This window comes from Pristiophorus japonicus, unplaced genomic scaffold (assembly GCF_044704955.1).
Source record: "Pristiophorus japonicus isolate sPriJap1 unplaced genomic scaffold, sPriJap1.hap1 HAP1_SCAFFOLD_42, whole genome shotgun sequence".
Lineage (NCBI taxonomy): Eukaryota > Metazoa > Chordata > Chondrichthyes > Pristiophoridae > Pristiophorus > Pristiophorus japonicus.
In genome coordinates, this window is record NW_027254090.1 from 6,503,813 (window position 1) to 6,509,447 (window position 5,635).

At 48.0% G+C, this 5,635-nt stretch overlaps 2 non-coding genes across 2 annotated transcripts; one reads left to right on the top strand and one right to left on the bottom strand.

Annotated features, from left to right (window-relative positions):
- The first annotated feature begins 3,219 nt into the window (after nt 1-3,219).
- On the top strand, nt 3,220-3,292 carry trnak-cuu (transfer RNA lysine (anticodon CUU)). The gene has a single exon. It is a non-coding gene; the product is annotated as a tRNA-Lys (tRNA).
- Nucleotides 3,293-5,261: 1,969 nt separating this feature from the next.
- trnan-guu (transfer RNA asparagine (anticodon GUU)) lies at nt 5,262-5,335 on the bottom strand. The gene has a single exon. It is a non-coding gene; the product is annotated as a tRNA-Asn (tRNA).
- Nucleotides 5,336-5,635: the final 300 nt, after the last annotated feature.

Consider the following 5,635-nt stretch of genomic DNA (forward strand, 5'->3'; position numbering starts at 1 on the left):
TTGGAAAACTGCAAATGTAATGCCCCTATTTATAAAAGGACGCAGACAAAAATCAGGAAACTATAGACCAGTTAGCCTAACATCTGTGGTTGGGCAAATGTTGGAATCCATTATTAAAGAAGCAGGAGCAGGACATAGAAACATTGAAACATAGAAAATAGGTGCAGGAGTAGGCCATTCGGCCCTTCGAGCCGCACCACCATTCAATAAGATCATGGATGATCATTCAGCTCAGTAGCCCTTTCCTGCTTTCTCTCCATACCCCTTGATCTCTTCAGCCATAAGGGCCACATCTAACTTCCTCTTGAATATGTCGAACAAACTGGCATCAACAACTCTGCGGCAGAGAATTCCACAGGTTAACAACTCTCTGAGCGAAGAAGTTTCTCCTCATCTCAGACCTAAATGGCTTACCCCTTATCCCTTAGATTCTGACTCCTGGTTCTGGACTTCCCCAACATCGGGACTTGTCCAGTCTCGTCAGAATTTTATATGTTTCCATGAGATCCCCTCTCATTCTTCCAAACTCCAGTAATCTCTCGATCCCTTGATTCCCCGAGACTCGAAAAATCTATCTAACGCAGCCTTGAATATATTCAGAGACTCAGCATCCACAGGCCTGTGGGGCAGAGAATTTCAAAGATTCATATCCTTCTGAGTGAAGAAATTCCTCCTCATCTCTATCTTAAATGGCCGACCCCTTAACCTGAGACTGTGCCCCCTGGTTCTAGACACACCAGCTCGGGGGAAACAACCCTCACCATCTACCCTGTCAATCCCCTTCTGAATATTGTGTGTTTCAATGAGATCACCTCTCATTCTTCTAAACTCCCGAGAGTATCGGCCCATTCTACACAATCTCTCACCATAGGACAGTCCTCTCATCCCAGGAATCAATCTGGTGAACCTCCGTTGTACCACCTCCCAGGCAAGTATATCCTTCCTCAAATAAGGAGACCAAAACTGTGTGCAGTACTCCAGGTGTGGTCTCACCATGGCCCTGTACAATTGTAGCAAGAATTCCTTACTCTTGTACTGTGGGCTATATATTAGGTACTATGGGCCGAGTGCCCTGTTTGTTTGCTGATTCGATGGTTGTATAAAAAGTTATTAAAATTTGACAGTTGCTCGGCAAACATATTTGTATTTCCTTCAGTGTATTCCTTACTCTTCAAGGGCTAGGTTTTCCCCAAGCAGTTTTGTCGGCGCACTGACCTCAAGCGCACCGACTTTGCGCGCTGGAAACGGTGCGGGGAAAAACTCGCCCCATCCTGGCCGCTCTGTACAGTCCCCGAAGTCCTGGCGTGGTGTGAAGTGGGGGGCGGAGCCAAATGCCTGCGCCGAAAACACTGCCGGCACCTTCGCGCATGGGCAGTAGGGAGAGATAACTTGGCACTCTGCCATTTTTAAACAGTGTCAAACCCGATGAAAAGCACAGCAGCTTCTCAGCTTCTCCGGTCGCTCGGCGGGCTCTCCCCCCGTCCCTCCCCGATAAAACGCACAGCTCCAGCAGCTGTAATTTCTCCGGTCCACAAGCTCACACTTCTCCGGTGTGTCTTCACTCCCCTATCCCAGGGATACAGGGACCGAGTGTAATGGAGCCAAGTTTGCTGATGATACAAAGATGGGTGGGAAAGTAAATTGTGATACAGCAAAGTAAATCTCAATTCCGGAAGAACAATATGGAAAAGTACAGTGACCTCGACGTGATATAAACACGCAGCCTTCTGATCTGGAGTCAGACACACTACCGTTACACCACGAGGTCTGCAGTGCAGAGTGCCCATGTTTGTATGCATGAAGGTTCCTGAAACACAGTTTCATTTACCCTGCATTGGTGCAATGAAAGGGCTTTAAAATCCCCGGCCACTCCCATCGTGGGTCAGACAGCATCAGAAGCAGTGCCCACCTGTCACTCACACTCTCACGCCCGCTTTCATCACCTGCTGCCCGCGGACTGCAGCAAATCCAGTTCATCATCATCATAGGCAGTCCCTCGAAGCGAGGATGACTTGCTTCCACGCCAAAAAAGGATGAGTTCACAGGTGTTTCAATGATGGACCTAACGTTCCAGGTCCCGAACTGTATGTTGAAGGGTGGAAGATACCTGTGCGTGGATTTTTTTAACGTGTGGTGACCGTTGCACCCCAGCCATCACACGGGCTTGACAGAGCGAGGTCTTGGTCCAGTGGCAAGGGTTATCCAAGACGACTGGAGACCAGCTCTGCTGCACGGACCCAGTGCCCACACATATCGCAGTGTGGGCTGGCCCGTGCTGCCCCTGGGCCCCTGGCCCTGAACTCACACCACCCCTGGGCCCCGATCACATCCATCCACAGTCTCTCGCTGCTCCTGCTGTACCTGCCCACGCTCCAATCACCGACCTGGACTTTGATGACATCACTCTTCGCTGCCGTCGCCCTCCTTCACCAGCTCGCGCTGTACCTTGCCGTGGTACACCACCACGCTGCTCCCAGGCCACGGCTCACCGCTCCTTTTATCGCCCCGACCTGCCGCTGGTGTTCTCACGCAGGTCGGGGCCTCCACGCTGCTCCCAGCAATTCCAGTCACACCCCGTGTCACCGCACAATTCTCAGCTGTGATTGTAAGCTGACTATATTTAAAGCTATCGCAGAGGCTGCAAGCAGTGTTCCCTGGTAATCTAGTGGTTAGGGTATGGTGCTCTCACTGCCGTGGTCTGGGTTTGATTCCTGGTCAGGGAAAGCATTTTTACAGAGCAAGCTGACAAATATTTTTCAAGTCTGTGAGATCCTGAATAACTGTTATCATCATTAATCCACCCACATGTGTTGCACACTGAAGGAAATACAAATATGTTTGCTGAGCGACTGTCAAATTTTTATAACTTTTTATACAACCGTAGAATCAGCAGAAAAACAGGATATTCGGCCCACAGTACCTAATATTCCGCCCACAGTGCAAGAGTAAGGAAGTCTTGCTCCAATTGTACAGGGCCCTGGTGAGACCACACCTGGAGTACTGCGCACAGTTTTGGTCTCCTTATCTGAGGAAGGATATATTTGCCTGGGAGGTGGTACAACGGAGGTTCACCAGATTGATTCCTGGGATGAGAGGACTGTCCTATGGTGAGAGATTGTGTAGAATGTGCCGATACTCGCTGGAGTTTCGAAGAATGAGAGGTGATCTCATTGAAACAGACAATATTCTGAAGGGGATTGACAGGGTAGATGTTGAGAAGCCCGGCTAGCTCAGTCGGTAGATCATGAGACTCTTAATCTCAGGGTCGTGGGTCCGAGCCCCACGTTGGGCGTTTAATGAAAAGTAAACTTTTATGTTGCTTTCGCGGGTAAATATCATTAATGAACCCATGATCTTCTTTTGCACAATGATAAAAATGCGAACTGAGGGAGAGTTGATAATTTAATCAGACCACTCGGCCATCCTTACTGTTAGATGCTCCAGTTACAAGTTATTACTCTGGAAAGTTTCAGACCGGGTGCTTGTTCAGGGCTGCTGGAAGGCCCAGTGACCGGGATAACCTCTCCCCCGGGGTTTTCCTGAGCCTGTGCTTGGTGTACGGGGAGCTTTTGCCCGGGTCCGAGGTAGCTTGCATCCCAGGGATGGACAATAACCATCTGAGCTCTGGAACTGGGGAAGAGCGAATAATTATTGAGTTGTTTGTGGTTTCAAATGCAGCTTAGATCTGCTGGTGTAAACCGAGAGCATTGTTTCACAGAATGAATGAAATGCTGACAGGGACAGTCAAAACTTCAATAAGTGAACTTTAAGAATTCATGAAACTTTAATCCTTGATGAAGTTTTATCCCCGATCTGATTTTACACAATCTGTATTGGAGGAGACTGGTTTTAAATGTTCATTGCTCATGCAACAATGTATCCAAAACAGCTTTTATTTAATTTTATTGCAGACAAGTTTTTGCTTGAGAAATAATGTTTCTGCGCAGGCTTGAACCGGGAACTTTTCCCGTGTGAAGGAAATGTGACAACCTCGACACGACAGAAATTGCTGCTGAGCTCAGTGCCCAGAGAGAAGTGTTCAGGAACAAGCTGAAATGCTCAATCCCTCTCTCTGCAAAAAGTTCCTTTCACAAACATTTCTCTGACCAGAACGGCACCAAACAACAATGTCCTCCTTTCAAAGTCATTAAACTCCCCAATTTCTGCGTCTGCAATTTTAAGGACAAGGACTGAAAGCGCTTTGCGATCAGAAAATTGCAGGAAACCCCTTGCGATTCATGACAGGGCTTTTGATGCTTGATTTCTGTACACATCTTGTGTTATGTATTTAACCCATGACAACCTGTACACACCACCACCAGAGGGCCTACCTGTCCGAGTCCCAAGGGATCCCAGTATCCCTTGGGAGCACAGTATGTAAGCAGGCCACCCATGAGGTACCTGTACTCTGGAGTCTTATTGAAGGAGCTAAGGTCACACTTACTCATTATTCACAATACTAAGTTTCATCCTTTATTATGAGCGTATCAATTGGCGACGAGACAATGAACAACCACGCAAAAATGTAAGGAACAGTTGGTATCCTGGAGAAGTTCCCAGAAGTGGACGATTGCGAAGCCTTTGTGGAGATACTCGACCAATACTTCGTGGCCAATGAGCTGGAAGGCGACGAGAACACTGCCAAATGAAGGGCGATCCTCCTTACCGTCTGTGGGGCAGCAACCTATGGCCTCATGAAGAATCTTCTAGCTCTGGTGACACCAACAACTAAATCCTATGAAGAATGTGTACGCTGGTCTGCGAGCATCTAAACCCGAAAGAAAGCGATCTGATGGCGAGGTATCGGTTCCACACGTGCCAACGGTCGGAGGGCCAGGAAGTGGCGAGCTATGTCTCCGAATTAAGGCGCCTCGCAGGACATTGCGAATTTGAGGGATTCCGAGAACAAATGCTGAGAGACATTTTCATGCTTGGCATTGGCCATGAGATAATTCTTCGCAAACTGTTGACTCTCAGAATCTGAGCAAAGCCACAACGATCGGTCAGACAATTTCCACCAGTTCCTTTAAACACAATAACGTAATTTATTTCTCGTGGACTGGATGGAGGACCTTGGTCCATGTAAAAAATTGTTATCGTTTTCCATGAACTAAATGTTCATAAAAGTATTGGAGTGGGAACTCACTGGATAACAGCACAGCTGGCAATGTTTGCGGAATATATTCGTGCAGCCAAAACGCACAATGACAACCTGGAACTGTGCGGCACCGAATCCTCGGGAAAAAAACAGTAAAAGGCATCGTCCCTGGGTGGGCTCGAACCACCAACCTTTCGGTTAACAGCCGAATGCTCTAACCCATTGCGCCACAGAGACTGACTTAAATGTAAATTGCAAGACATCCCAAACCAGGGTGTCAGTCAGTTAAAGCTTCAGATTGCTCTGACCGGGATGGAACTTGTCCACTCTCAGTTGTACTTTTCCCAAATAAAGGGTGGGACATTCATTGTGGATGTGTGGAAGCAGTCTGGTCCCGCACACTGCAGACACTTCCATGTCACCACCAACCAACTCTCCCACAACCGGTGTGATCTACCTTCCAGCCTTCCGGTGCCTTGTCTGTGACAAAGTATTCTGATTGTCCAGAAGCAAGTCGTTGGTTTTAATTACTTTTCA